Source organism: Athene noctua, chromosome Z (genome assembly GCF_965140245.1).
Source record: "Athene noctua chromosome Z, bAthNoc1.hap1.1, whole genome shotgun sequence".
Lineage (NCBI taxonomy): Eukaryota > Metazoa > Chordata > Aves > Strigiformes > Strigidae > Athene > Athene noctua.
The window spans coordinates 28,061,033-28,077,721 of NC_134077.1; positions in this window are offsets into that span (position 1 = coordinate 28,061,033).

Consider the following 16,689-nt stretch of genomic DNA (forward strand, 5'->3'; position numbering starts at 1 on the left):
CTCAAGTTTGGAGATAAACAATGTTTGAAGCATTTTCCTTTCAGAAGCCAAAGACATTCTCTGAAGGCTCAAGTGAAGCAGACAGATTATTTTCTTCTTTCTTGGGAGATGGATTCTTCTAGACAAATGGAGAAAGGGCAGAAATGATAAGAGTTTCAGAAAACGGGCATTCCCAGCTGCCTCGGTAGACTTGAAACAGAGCAGCTAGTTGTCCCACTGGGGCAGGGGCAGTCAAAAAAATCTTTTGACTCTTTTTTGCTAAAAAAGAAGCATCTCATGTTAGAATCAACTAAGAATGCTGTCTGCAGTATTGACAGCCCAGACGGTACAGGTACTATGTCAATGCACTCCCCTGTTTTGGATATATTCTGGGAAGAGGTAATATATTACAGCATCACAAGCATTTACGAAATTCATCTTCTTAAACAGATGTTGCTGCTCTGATTTATTCTGCTTGACAGGAATGGCTGAAGGAAAGTATGATTTTTTGCAAGGGAGAAACGGTTCAAGCCAGAAACTCAAATTGATGCTGCCTTCCTGTGAGCATGTTTGACCTTTTCTTTCTAGTAGCACATTCCAATAAATGCTGAAAGTATCCTGAGTTTTACTTAGGCCTATGATGATAGCTGAATGGGAACTTGCTAATATTCTCAGGGTTACCTCATAAAGATCCTTGATACTGAATTATAGCATATGCAGGGCATAAAATACTGAAGGAACTGGAAATTAAAATGTAACAGATCAAATCATCTGTTTGTTAAAGAAAAACAGAGCCTAAGTCTTGCACAAAATACATTTCTCACCTTCACAGAGTATTCATAATTTTATTACGAGCAAGAAAAGCAAGCATGAGCCAAGTACTGCCAAAACAGACTAAAGGTGAACAGTTAATTTCACCAAAAACTATATTTTGTTATTTATTTTTATGCTTATCATAGCAAATTGAAAATCTCTCTTCCTTTCTTCAAGGAAATGATCCATCCTTGCAATTTTTGATGTCCAGTGTTCAGCCCCAAGTGCTCTGTGAGCTCAGGTTGCCTCCATTTCATGGTAGAAGTGCAAAGGTAACACTGCGATGTCAGCTTAGCAACCGGATTTCTTGTCTGCAGAGATTTCGGCCTTGTGGTGCATTAGGAGTGCTGTGACAGTGTGATCTGACCAGGGAGGAACCAGAGGTCAGTACATCCCTGTGCAGACTGAGTGTGCCTGTGCATGGTGTGCTAGAGACATTTGTGTTGATCCGTCATCCATCCTGTGAGGTAGAGTTACAGCCACTCGAGCCATATTCCACTGCTTTCCTGCCCAGTTTGGCTCTTTTGAAACTCAGAAGCATACACAGATTCCAAGTGTCTCTCAACGAGACTTCACCAGGAGTGGAGCAAATCCCGATACGAATTCTCTCTGAACAGGACTATAAACATCACCAGAGCTGGAGCTAAAAGTAGGCCAGTATCAGTGACTGTAAGATGCTTTGGGTGGACAAGTGTATGGTCTCCTGGGTCTTTTTTTGGCTTTCACAGTCCAATCCACAGACCTTCTTCTGGTATAACTTTCAGCACTCAGCCAGCAGAGTTGCTGTGAGACACAAGTTGAATTTCACAGCTTCAGATGTTTGCAGTGTACCTGCATGGCTCATGTGTATGGCAGGATACCTGCATGATCAGTACTCTACACAAGACATCTAAGAAACTTTTGCCTTTGGTGTAGCCATGTTAAGTGGCACCCACATCATCACCACCAAAGGTCCATTCCAACAAATTTGACCAAGCAGTCTGCAAAAGTGCATAAAGAGAAGCAAAACTGGTAAGGATTGCATTCAAAACAGTCTTTACAGTAATTTGTTATGCTGATGTGTGTCAGGACAGCAGAGATCTTTCATGATTCAAACAGTCATGCCATTCCCAAGTGCGTTGAAGTCAGGTATCATTTGAGACACCCTAGGTCAGAACTCACAGTTCTATTCCTCCCTGAGACACCCTGGCATCTCGTGTGTCATAAACTAGCCTGCCCGTGTTTCTGTACAAAATCTGCTTCACCAGGGAGGGCTCGTTGACTGTCATTCTTGTGTGTCTTTCAGGACAGGTATCATCACAGATACCTCCAGCAAAGTCCAGCAGGGCACATCCTGGCTGCTGTCCCTCTGCAAGGTGTTGTGCACTCATTCAAGATGTGATTGCCCTGGCAAGATATAGAATATGTTGCTATATAGAAATATATAACAACCTATTAATATAGGCATGTGCATCCTGGCTCAGGTTTCTCCCACTCACTTAAAAACAAGGACCAACAAGCTTTGGTTAGTGACAAGCCATTATATAGACCAGCATGCTGGAGTCCTGGTGCAGACAGGGGAGGGAGAAAGTTAATATGAGAGCCTCTTACCAGAGGGTAAGATGTGAGTTTGTAGTATAGGACTGGTTGTCAGAGGAAACCTGATGAGGTGTCCTTCTAGGTGGTATGAGGCTGCACAAAGGCCTGAATTGCAGCTCTCCAGCAAGAGGTGCCATCACTGAGATGATCTTCAGGAAAAAACCTAGAGCAGGTAGGAACAGCCAAAACATTTTACAATTTAGAGTCATCCATGAAATCTGTAGCAAGGTAAGAAATAGTGCTCATCCTTTTCCTCCTGGCATCAGTGCAACAGACTCCAAAATCTTAAAAGTATCGCTCCATTAAATAAGTCCCCTTGGCCCTGGAAATTTCAGTTCTTAGGAATCTGCTATAGCCCATTTCAGTAGTTTAATGGCACTATAGTATCTTTTTAGTTTAACTTAGATTGCAGTTTACTAAAATACTCATATCCAAGTGTTGTGGGTTAGCATAACACAGATTACAGCTCTCCAGGCTGTGTCCCCTTCCAGCTTCTTGTGCACTCCCAGCCTAATTGCTGACTAGGCAGCGTGAGGAAAGGCCTTGGCTCTGTGTAAGCACTGCTCATCAGTAACTGAAATACGGATGTGCTATCTAGGGTGGTTTGGCCACAAATCCAAAACATGGGCCATAGGAGCCACTTTGAAGAAAATTAACTCTATCCCAACCAAAACCAAGGCAATAGTAAGACAGGTAATAGGACAAGGGAAGAGAGGATGATAGGGTAGTAACACAATAGGATTTTGCATCATGCATGAAGTCATGATTTTAAATTCATTCTTTCATAACTATGTACAGTGAAGGACTTCCTGCTAAATCTCACTTAGTTTTCCCAAGAAGGACGTATTCAGGAGAGGGCTTGGGTGAAAAGAAACTGGTAGTTTGCAGGGCAGCTTAAAAACAGTGCTGCCCAAAAGAAAAGCCAGAAGGAAAAACAAAGGATAAGGTTGTAAAAGGAGAAGGAGCTAAACAGGTTATTTTATAATCTAGGGATAAGTGTGTGACAGAATTGTGAAATAATTTATTAGGTTAACTGATATATATAGAAAAATGGACAAACCTTTGCAAAACCAGATCTTTTTCAGTTAAAGGCAGTGAGCTTTAAATGGCTTCTAAAATGTGGGGTTTTTTTCTGGCAGATGCTGGTTGGTCTAATTTTACTTTTCTGACAAACAGGTATGTAAATCTGGCCTGAGTGTTGAGGAAGCAGTAACAGAAAGACACAAGAAGGAAGCAAAAGGATTTGAATATGAGAAAAAACTTGCTGTTTCTTAGTGCTACACAGTATTCAAAGTGTTTGCAAACCTAAGATACTACTTACACCATTTTTGTGCACTCACTGGTGCAAAACATGTAATAGGGCTGCTGGTGGTGTGAATATTCAGGGTGCATAGTGGTAACAGGTGAGATCCCTAGCCTCTCCCCTTTCCCCTAGCCACCTACTCTAGTACTACCTACTAGGTAAATGGCAGGCTAAAAGGAGAGGAGGGTTGGATTCCTTCAGCGTATATGTTCATTTCAGTGACAAGAGTCTGAGATTCCGAAGTGATACTTCCTTTTGAGAAAATTTCTCTCCTGTCCACCAAAAGAATAAATAATATTCCAAAGTCACTAAGTTTGCTTGGTATCCAGTTTTTAAAGTTTTTAGGTATTATTTAGATTTCTAAGAACTGAAATATAAAAGCATATAAGCAATGCAAAGTCTCTTGATCAAAACCAAGAATGAAAATAACAGGTTGTTTCATACTTTAGAGGGGTACTTAGCAATTCAGCTTTATGTGTTCCTCTGAGTTTGACTGTAATGGTGCATAATGTCCACTCACCCTCTGACGTGCAGTGTGGCAGTCATACCTGTTCTTAGGAGGACATGCTTGTGGAATTTCAAATGCCTCTCCTTGTCATTCCTACTGGCCTTCCTCATCATTTTTCAGCAGTGAAGTTCCAAATAGCTATTCAAATATGTTGGAAAGATTGCACCATTTGAAAGGACTTAGAATCACTCATGGAGGTGAAAGGGATTATAAGTGAGTTTTCAAAGTGAAAGCACACACTTCCTCCTAGACCGATACTGTGGACTGTACCTCTGTTTGCTGGAGATGGCACCACTAGCACCAAGCCTGGATTCATTAGGAGAGCTAAGGAAACTTCAGCCTCTGATGAGCCCTGTAATGCACAGCATGTGTGTGTGTGTGTGTGTGTCTGCCTGCTTCTTGTGGTTCAGTCATGCAATTGCCCTTCCTTCCCCTTTCTTCCAGTTCAGATGGGGACTGCACGCAGCCCCGTGACACTGAAAGCCCTATAGGGGCTGAGGATGTGTTGCTGTGGCTTCACACTTCAGACACACATCACGATGGATGGCAAAAGCAGAGCTGTATCTGTACAGCAGTGGGGAGGCTGAATGTGGGATGTTTCAAGTCAGGGAGAACCATGAAGAAAAGAGAGACAGTCCTTTGCCAGACAATGTGCTGGCAGTGACTTTCCACTTATTTGGTCTTTTTATTACATTTAAACATTGTGTTGAGGGTTTGAGAGTTTTAGTGACTAATGACCAAACAAAGACCTATTTATCACACAGAGTTTCAGCACAGGGCCAGTGTAATATGATTTTATGTTGTCCCCAAGTTAATTATTACACCATATGTTTCTTTGCCTTAAGAAAGTTATTCTCTTTTCCCCTCCCTAGAGTTTCTGAGTTTCAGTATAAAAAAAAAAATCTATTCCAGCCTTCAGAATTTTCTTTGAGATTTTATCCTTACTTGTAAAGATTTAGCAGGTTAGAGTTTTGGGGAGATAGTTCAAGTGGAGCACTGTCTGATAGGTGGTCTGATGGACAGCTAGGGTTCACAGGGTTTAGGCAGGTTGTCTAAACTGCTGGCTCTCAGCACACACGGGGAGCTGCAGACACCCCATTTAGCTGGACAGGCAACTGTAACTCCAGTTTTTCTGCATGAGGGGCCACTTAGCTTCGTTGCTTGGAATTGGGTAAGAGTCTGTTTTTGACATAACACATTAGTTTAATGAATTCAAAGGAAAGAAATGGAAAACTTTGGGATAGGAGTAGAAATAAAAAAGGGACTTCCTTGAAAAAGAGAGAATGGGAATTGAGGACAGTTTGGGAAAAACAGCTTGAGGGAGAGGTGGTGGAGAAATTAATGGGAAGAGCAGGCACATGAAGAAAGTTCTGAAGACAAAAAAGAAATATGACTCACAAATGTAGGATGGGAGAGTAAAAATCAAGATGATACTAGGAGACTCTGCTGCACGGGGTGAAGTTTGCTCAAGGACAGCCAGATAAGAAAATCAGGAAGGGCTGTGACTTTGCTGCAGAGCCATTTGATTGGATAAACAATATAGATCCTATGAAGCCACTGGGGAGCACTACCGGGGAAATTTTCTCTTCAGACTGCTCTGGAATATTTCTCCAGGTGGACAGATTTTTCCATAATAAATGAAGTCTTAATACCAAACCTGCATTTATTCTATTTTGTGAATACAGTAATTGCTCTAGAATAAAATAAAATTTAAAAAAATAATTATTAATGTTAGAGTTGTGCTAGCATATTTGCCAAAGTATGCAGGTCCAAATGAGAGCTATAAAACTTCTTCATCTTGGAGTGAATACATAAAAGTTGTGTTGGTTTTAGTATAAGCTTACAGTTAAACGGTATTGCATGTGTCTTTCTGGTTATGGAATTTTTTGTCTAGAGGGACTAGCAGAGAGAGGCATGTGAATCAAGGAAGGGATCTTCGGGTTATTGTTGATCCTTATGGAGGAAAATGGGATCAGAGATCAACTGGAAATTTGTTAACTTGTGAAATTTCTAAACTAGTGTGCAGGAGTGGTCTTGGGGGAAATTAGATAGATAGATAGATAGATAGATAGATAGATAGATAGATAGATAAATAAAAGGACAATAATTTATTTTCCTACTACTTCGCTAAACTCTTTCTAACTGTGAAAAGGTCCTTTGTCTGAGCTGAATAAACCACAGCCTTACTTACATGGCAGTTTTGCTAAGACAACTGTGGAACGTACACATGATCTACCATAATGTGGCAATTGAGGAATAATCACAGCTGTCATAATTAAACTTAATTTATCATGGTGTCTCTGCAGTTTAAAACAACAGCCTCCCCCCAAAACAGATACCCACACAAAACTTCCAATTTAGGTAACCTCTATTCTATTTCCTGTGTTTTCTTAATGAATAGAGTCTTACAAAAGTTAATCAATCAGGAAGTTTGAGTTGTAGCTGTCTAAAGTGCACTAATCTGAAAAATCATATGTCCCTAATGAAGAAGTAGTTGCCTGAAAAATGTTGATACGTAAGAAGTTTTGAAGACCACCATACTTGAACCACTGTTTTGAAGTTTGGGTTTTGTTTAAATATGTTCTCTTCTCTGTACCTTTTATTATGAGGATAGTCCTGAAAATTAGATTTTTAAATGTTTTTGAGCTTGAGGCGGTCTGAGTAGGTGTGACTCGGATGTTTTCAAATCTACTTATGTAGTAGTACACTTCTTAAGCTCCACCACACCTAGCACTCCTACACTTGGCACAACCAGCAAAGAAGCTGTGTTACTTCCTTGTGCAGTGCTTGTTTAAGTGACAGTACAAATGTTCCTGTATAAAGGAGATTAAGAATTTTAACCTAAACTGTTTTGGATGTGATGATAGACTAATGCTGTTTAGTGATCATCTGCGCTTGAGGAAAGGATGAGGGACAAGTATGCTGTTTTCTAGAGGTTGACAGACTTCAGGCTCACAAAGTATTCTATTAATTCACGCTCTCCTGTGACTCACTGATATGATTAGAAACACACTGTGTTTATTTGTATCCCTAAAACTAATGAGCTAACTTCCTTCTCCTCTAGGAATATTCAGATCCATCTGTGTTTCAATGGATCATAAACAGAGGCCAGCATTTTCACGCTCAGCATCATTGTTTATTTAGAAATGTCGTAATTCTCTACCACATAGTAATTCCCAAATGCAACCACTCATAAATTAATGCAGAACAGCTTGTTTATCTTGGGAGAGAAGCGTCATTCAGCAGGTTAGGAATTTTTGAGTTTTGGAAATTTGGAATTTTGAAATTTGGAGTTTTGGAAAATAGTGATTAGTTGCAGCCACAGCTGTTAATGAGTGAATCAGAGTTGTTAGGAATTCTTGCTGAGGGTGTTCACTGCATGAAATTTTTGCTTAAAACCAAAGGACCTCCCAAAGCAACGCCTATGCATGGACTGCTGATGCTGTGCAGTCAAACAGTAGTACCAATAACAAAATGTTATTCTCTCCTCCGAGCTTCTCATTCTCTGTTTCTCTGCAGAAAATTTTGGAGGATCTTGGTTTCTCCCTGAATGCAACAGGAACAATTTTCAAAGTTTGAAAAGTTTCCAGACACTCCTAATCACTTTTGATTGGTAATTGTCTTAAGATACCTTTTTTAAATTTACTAGTAAAAGTTACAAAATGCCTGCCAAGTCATATTCAATAAAGATGATGTACAATGTTTATTTTTATCATACATTTCTCTAATGAAACACAAGTATGGGAAGTAAGGTGAAATACTGCATCATGAAGACCTGGATCATGAAGAGGGTAGTGGGGTTTAGCAAGACAGGATGTTTTAGACTTAGCCATTTTAAATGACCAGTCTGATTTAGACTCATGTAAGGAAGTCATGTATGATGGATTTTCACTATTAGATCCTGGTGGTATGAAGGTTTATATCAGCATTCAGTGCAGGATTTTTTTCCTCCTTTGTATTTTATCATCTAAAAAATAAAGGTGTGTTTTTTCAAGTTTTCACTTTTCAGAAGTGTTTCCAGTTTTTGTGATTTGAGAGTGACTATGTTGGATATCAGTACATTCCCTATTTTATAAACATGTGATTTTGAAATGCAGTACATTACAATGCTTGTTTTAGTGTAATATGACTACTCCACCATAAAAAAAGTGCGTTCCCCTAAGATCCAACAAACAAAACATCTTCTGTATTTACTTCATGAGTTCAACCACAAGAAATTTGACCTTCACTTAATTTGCATGTTTTTTTCTCCATTTGAAAACATACAACATCCACCACATTCATCTATCTTGTATTAAAACCACTATGAAAGATTATTGTTTCAGGATGTAACATCTCAAACTAATACAAGTGGAGCATTCTTATTTTCTGTACAATGCAGTAACAAATTCCAATATTTTCAAAAGATAAAAAAGATTCTTAATTTCAGGTGGCAGTTAATGTTATACAGAGAGAAAGGTGGCTGTGTTTATGGTTACCATTATTTGTTTATATAAAAATTTATAGCTTTACATCATTCTTCATATTCCTCTAACTTAATTTAGGGTATGAAGGTTGTAGGGAGACGTTCCAAGACAGACTAGATTTTGCTAGTTTATACCATCTGTAAATTGCTCTTTCTAGTATTTGGTACCAGGAAATGGTGGGATCAGGAAATCCAGAGCACTGACCATAGTGAATGTGGGTTTCAAAAAAAAAAAAAAATCACACTAGTTTTAACAAAATACAGAGTCAAACTTTTCAGCAGTGTCAACCATTCAGGACTCCACGCAGAATCAGTGGGAGCTATCAGCTGTGCATTTGGAAGGAAACCAATAAACCTGCAATTTATGTTTCAAACCAGCTTCCTTGTCATCCTTGCATCCTATGCTGTGCATAGGACTGTGACAGGAACGATGGAAACTGAAAGCTAGATCTTGCTGTGAAGTTTATTTAACTGAGTATTTAATTGGACTAAGGATTGTGCAAGTTTCATAAAGGGTCTTGAAAGTAAGGATGGAGGACTGAACCCTGTGATTAAATTTGCCAGTGTTGCCTCAAGCATTTTTATACTCTTGTATTCTTTTGAAACAGCTGTAATTCTAGAAGACTCTTGGATGTTTGCACAAACTCCTCTAAAGAGTGCAAAGACTGGCAAGGAATGATCTAAACAGATCTATCTGTCTCTTCAGGATAATTTCAGTGACAAACTCAGCATCATTTTGAAACTATAGGCCATCTCAAACCACAGATCATAACATTCCTAAGTGGTTTAAAACTTGGCTGTGTGTGCAAAGACAAGAAGGTCCATAAGGCCATGTTTAAAAGGCATTTGAACACCTACCTACTATTGCCATAAGCCTAGGTCATAAACTCGCTTTGAGCCTCTGCTTTTACTGTTCTTTTTTCTAGGTAGCAGTTTCTGTTTCCGAACAGTAAAGTCCTCAGAGAAGCAGTCAAAATTAAAATTATCTCTTCACACAGAAAAAATACCTGCCTGTCTTCTACACAGCTGTAGATGAATGTACTAACAAGAGGCTCTACCTTAATATAAGGAATTGCAGGTCTCCGTCTACCTACTTATGTGAACTGGGATTCCAGAGTTCAGAAAAACCCAAATGTCAAACAAGGTTTAGAACAAGAAAAAAGGATTGGAGTGCCTTCCTGCTGTCTGGATTTCACAGCCCAACTTCCTCTCCAGTGGACTGGAGGACTAGGCTTTCAAGAGTCTATCCACCAAGGCAGGGTAATGCATGAGAAGATGATCACTAGAGGTGCTGAGGAAAGAAATGAGGGTTACGTGTTAAAGCAAGCCCAACAACTAATGCCTGGCTCAATGTGTCTTCCTGAGTGTATCATGTGGTCAAGTATACCCTTGTTAGCCACTCAGTGACAAGATGCCAACATCCATGACACCAAAATAGGTGGTTCTGGAAGGTGCTGCATACCCTGAAGCTCCTGTTAACCTGGTGCTTTTCAGGTTTCACTGAGCACCAGCACACCCTAACTTGGGATTTGGTCCATTGCCAAGCTGTTTGGCAGTCATGAAGGCAAACAAAACATATGTTGGTTGGAGTGTCAGTTTGGTACATTTGATTTTGAGAAGAGTGAAGGTGTACTAATATTTCTAGTCCTAAATTAATCTGAATAAATCTAAATTTATTCCAGCTGCAAGGGGAATGCAGGCAGCTGCATGATATTCATCAGATTTCCTGTTAAATAGAGGTAAACAAATGACTGTAAAAGGGAGAAATTATCTGTCTGATCTATTTTAAGGGTGGGAAGGCAGTTACGTGTCGCAACAGGGACATTTTTGAAGTTGAAACCTCCCTTATTTGGAATTTGTAAATGTATTTGTTTCCTCCTTTACACACAGCTGGACATGTGTGTTGTTTCCTGGAACTGAAATGATCACCCATTCTTATCTGGACGACTTTAGCCAAGCATTACTTTTGAGCAGCAGTATCCCATGACACCACCAGCTAATGCATACCAACTAGTAAAACAGAACCTATGTTAGAATGCAGTTCCTAAATATTTGCCCAGTTCAGAAGATGCTATCAGAATAGTTGTTCCATATACTTGCTGAAACACAGTAAGTAAACTAGAAGGGAGGACAAGTTATTCCACAAACAGCAGAATTAATGAAGCCTGATTGTCTCCAAATCTGTATGCTCTGTCACCTAACACCTCTTCCTACAATAAACTAGTTTCCATTCCAGCATCCCATGAGATCTGCATCTCAGTAACTTGAGATCTTCCTGTGCTGGCAGGGTATCCAGTTCAGCACTTGCCTTTATGTTTTGGGGTTTTGTCCCCCGTGTTTCTAAGGTGAGGGGAGAAACACAAGCTAGAATTAGCAATGAGCTAATGAGCCAGGCAGTGCCATGTGCTGAGGGGTCAGCCAATGCACATGGGATGAATGGCCAGCAACCCCATGCCAAAGGGAACAGGGAATAGCTGTTCCCCCAGTAAGAACACCAGGTTTTATTTTCTCTCTCTGCAGATAAGTAACATCCGGGTAATTAAATATCTTCAAGATGTCTAGTTTTGCTAAAGAGGCTGAAATCGGTCAACAGGTTCAAAACTGAGAAGAAGGAGAAGCTGAAAAAAGTTTCTTCCTTGGACAGATATGCTTATAATACTTTTAAGATTATCTGCCATTTAGCACTGATAGGCATAGCATAAGCTATTTGAGATATTTGGATAGCATGTAATGATTGCATTATAGAAACCCAGATAAATAAAAAAATTAGTAACCTGCTAGAGTTGGGTAATTCAGTGGGTATGAAGTTTAGCATAAAAGCCAACAGGCTGCCCTCTTGTGCCACGGAGCTGGAGGGTTCATTTGTAAATTAGTAAATGGGCTCAGTGTTTGCTTTCAGTTCCTTACTCTTAATTACATATGTATAAAGAACAAAATTCAAGCTCTAAGATACATTTCTTGAAGTTTTTGCCCTCTTTAATACAGTAACATAACTGTATTAAAATATCTCTGACTTTCCAGGTGAGTTATTATTTAGGACTAGATGAATCTATTTAAGATTTGGAAAGTTTCAATTGCTTTCCATCACTCGGCCATGCCAACTGTATTCTAATAAATAAACATTGGTATATAAAGTCATTTTAAAAAAATTCTAATAGATTTGGTTTATGGGAGTTGTGATATCATTACCACATTGCATATGTTATTATCCTTTCATCTGAGGAGAAAATGAGTGCTTTAACCCTTATATGAATACTAATCCCGATTCTTCTTGTATGAATTTATTTCCTTCCATCCTCCATAATTTTTTTTATCATTATGGATCTTCATATAACAAAATGGTTTATTTGAAGTCCTTTCTACTATTTCTTGCTAGGATTAAAATCTGTTTTATATAATCCACATCACTGTAAGTGATGTAATTTGATTACTCTCAAGAGGTTTTTTCATGCTGATCACATTGGGAGAGCTTTCTTCATGTGGCTAGAGCAATTATATTTTGAGTCTCAAGAAACAAGACTGTATGCTTTAAAAAAAGTGGCTATTTGAACTGGATCCAAAAGTATAAGCTATTCAGAACAATATCATGTAATGGAGATATAAAAATAACTAACTTCAAAGATACCAAATTATATGTGCATATCCTACAGCTTACAAAATAACTTTTTTAACAACTGCAGTTACAGCAGTTACAGATCAAAAGTTTTTCTGAATCAGTCATGTGTTTATGACAAAGACACTTAATAGACAGCACTTTGCCATCAAAGGAGTTCAAAATTATGGAGAATTAAATATATATCTGTCAATCATCTATCTATCATCTATCTATCTATCTATCTATCTATCTATCTATCTATCTATCTATCTATTGTGGAGAAAATTAAGTATCTATTTCAACTAAGATAATTCATTCTCTGAAAAAGACTACAGCAAAATCTACTGCTCTGTGCAGGTGAAAAATTCTGATTGCTTTTTTAACACTCAAAAGCCCTATTTTCTGCCCTTCTCTTTCCTTTTGTACCAAATGTTTTCTGTTTGGCAAATGGATGGACCATCCATGTCCATCGTGCCATTTTAGTAGCCTTTAGAAGTTATTTCCTCTACTCGTTATTGCTCTGACTTACCTGACTGGAGAGGGACAGCCACCTACTTGCTCTGACATGTCATGTCAGAACTGGATAGCTTTTACCATAACACATGACCTTTATAAGGTCTCCTCCTAGGTTTTCACATTCATGTATGACAGCTTGCCAGATTGCTCATCAGTCTAAGGATCTGTGCTGCCTGATTGTGTCTGGTCTCAGGAGAATCCAGCTTTAGCAATCCATTAAAAAGTGCAAGGGTAAGGCAGATAAGCCACAAGAAAAAGTGGAAGTGAAAAGAGACTCCTGAGGAGAGATACAGAAACAGGTGCAATACAGAAAATGTGAAAGGGTAATTCAAGACAGCAACCTTGTGCTGCTCCTCAGTTTTTTATAGGACCTGGAGCATGTCAATATGCCCTCAAACAGCATCTCTGCTTTTCCATGACCCTGGAGCATAGAAAAGAGTTGCTGACCTATGAAATACAGTGGGCCCTGTAACTGTATAGTTTGGCTGTGTTTTGAGGGGTTTGGCTTTATTTGTTACTGAATAATAACAGAACATTTATTTGTTACCGAACAATAATAGAACATGAATCTTGAACTAAGCTTTCTTCCCAAGACTCTCTATTCCCATGATTTCCCATCTGCAAAACCTCCTTCTGCCTCTGACCACAGTCTTACTCTCACCTATCAAACCCAGATGAATTAACTGTAGGATCACTGAAACCTTGCCTTTCCTGGTGTTACAACTGAATTAATAATCCATTTTATTGGAGCAATTTTTAGGTGTTTTTCTGAACCTTATGTCATCCATTTTAAGCAACAGCAAACTGATATATAGAGACCCCAATGGTGGACTTTCTTCTGACACTCATATGGCAGTATATGTTGTTTCTGAGAAGTTTTGGCATGGTGCTGGTTTATTTAAATATATCTAAGACCACAGTAAAGCTCTCTTAAAGAGCCTGAGATGATAAATGCTGAAGTGGTAAAACACAAAAGCGAATAGGTCTGAGACCAAGTGTTTCCAAACACATGGTAAAGTCAGAATTGTGTCTCTCCACCAACTGATGTGTTTTTCCTCCCATGTGCTGGCAAAGAGTCTATAGCTGTTTCAGCATATCCTGTCTCATGATCAAAAACAAAGCTTGCTTTGGCCTGTACATTGTGCAGAAGTCTCCCCAACCATTCCAAAAATCCTTTACATTTTTTCACAGACAGATGGTTTACATTTTCCATTCTCTGTTATATCTGCATTAGGATAAAGTCTTTTATCTTACAGTGATTTCAGCTGAAAAGTAAACACCCATATATTACACCACGTTTCTTCAGTTGAATAAGATTCTGCAAAAATATTCTTTAAACTTATTACCTTTGCTGTAGAAATCTTAGGACTATATAAGCATCATTGACATGAAGTACTCATTGTAGGTTCTATAACAGCATACAATAAGTTAAGAATCAATGATAATTTATGTAGAATTTCTATAGTGCTTTGCAGCCAGAGACCTCAAAGGTGGAGAATAGCGTTTTCTCTTGTCTTTTCAGGGGCCAGGAGAAATAGCAATATTGTTGTGGATGAGAGAAAGGCAATTTGGTTCCTTTCCCATTTGCTTCTCTGAGAATTCCTTCTTTGTTTTAATGTTATTATAACAAACGTCTTCTTAAGCCAATGCTGCCTAGAAGTGGGCGTAACCCCCATGCAGGTCATCAATTCGTTAATTCCACAGAGCCTAAACACAAAGTTTAGGAGTCAAAGTCCTATCACTTACATTCATTTGGCTTTATCTTAATATTCTTCATAAAAATCCATTTTTGTTACACTAACCTGGAGTTTGTTCTGGCTTGCCAGATGTCTAGATTTTAAGAGGGAAGAGTACTGTGCCATATGGCCACTCAGAGAGTGATACTGTACAGGCATTGACAATATTTACATGAATTTTAGAGAGACAAAGAATTAATTAAAAGGGAGTGGAAAGAGCACAATCAACACTTCATCACTGCTTCCCGTCTTCCTCTCTCTGTATTTCCTCTTTAAGGGGGTGGAGGGTTTCATATTATTTCCCATTGCTCTCACAGACCGTAACATTGGCTCATCACAGGAGGGAGAGAACAGCTGCACAAGGGCATGAATGAATAATGATGACTGAAGGAGGATGGGAAACTTTAAAACCAGTGTTGCCACTAGAGACATGTAAAATGAAATTGCACCCTCCTTGATATGACAGAGTTGAAGATTTCTTAACATCCCAAGAGTCATGTGGTGACATTATTGCCTGTATATAGAGAAAGCATATAGCTGGCTGCAACAACAAACGCAACTGGTGAAAATTTCCAGCATTTCTACATATTTTTATTTTCACTTTAGCTGGAGTGTTTTTGCCAAACTTTAAATGCTTCACTTTGAATTTAGAGCTTTACAGATATGTTTTTATTCCTTATTTTTCCAGTATATATTTTTAAGTTATCATTGTATTATATTTCTGTTCATAATTACTTTTGTTATTAGAATTACTGTAGGCATTTGTTGGTGTCTACTAAGTTTTATTCAGTAAATTAAATACAAATGTTAGGAAATTATATTCAGGTATTTCATTGTTCACTGCTTCACAACTGATATTAAAAAAGTTAATACAAAGAAAATGACTATAAAATTAAAATGTGAACAATTTAAAACACTTCAAAATTAAAATAATTTTGAAACTATACAGTCCAATACTTCTGAAGTGTTTTACTTCATATTAACACAAAGTGTCATTTTCATTTTTTTTCATTAAAATTAGTTTCCCGTTTGCTGATGAAGATACACATATATTCTACCCTGCTATGCTATGCAGCAAGATTTGCCTCAGTAGGTGTGCTAACAGCTTTACCTATGAACTTTTGTTTACAGCTGGCAAAAGTAAAGCTAAGGATTCAACCCTGAGCATGCCATCTCAGTTCTGAGAGGCTCTGGAAGAATAAGAAAGGTTAACCAGAAAGGAGTGTATTTGCATGAAGTTTTTAGCATAAAAGGTATAACATTAGAACTTTACTAGTTTCTCTTTTGGTTTTGAGGCAACAATCTTTATACACATATTGAAACATGTAATGTAAATAAGTGAGCAGATGTTCAGAATGTTCTTTCTTTTTTTTCCCTGTTGGAAGCATATTATTCCAGTTCTCTGATTGTTTGGACCATTCCTGGAATTCTTGTTTTTAACTTAAAAATTCCAAATGTCGACTTGCTGCTTGTCTGCCTCTTTTGCAATTGCGAAGAAAAGTTCTCTGCTGACAGTATTTGCAATACAGAATAAGAGAATCTTTCTATGCTTGTAACCACCTGTGTATGTTCACATTCAATGTTTTTCTTTGAAATAATCAAGTGTGTGCAAAAAATGTTGCATTTTGTTAAGACATCCTGAGATCTGTCTCAGGATTGGCCAGCAGAAAAATAGTAATGGATATATACTTATATACTTAGGAGCACAATGTTAAACCTCTAAAAAGAGGTTCTCATAAATTTACACTGTCTCAGCTGGTGATATCTATGACATTCCTCGATTAGAGTTACATGGGCACCTTCCTTTTACCTATAAAACTCATACTTCACAATGCCTTCATCCCATACTTTTTTTCCAGTTCCAAATTTGTCACTCAGTTCTCACCACCTCTTGCCCTTTCTGATAATTTCAGGAAAGCCTCTTTCTTTGGCAAAAGAGCCATGACAATGGTAAGTGTTGGTGTGGCAAACCACTCTACCAACCACACTGGGTACCCTCAGTTTTCTGCATGTGGGGCATTTGTGTGTGATTAGATACTTTTTCTGTGGCAGGTTTGATGGTAGATAAGGCAATAGGCTTGTTTTGGTTCCTGAGTCCTGCTGGTCGCTTTGGACTGCTGGTGAGTATCATTATTTCACAACGGGTACATAGATACTTAGATGATCCCAAGCACAAACACAGGCTGGGCAGAGTAG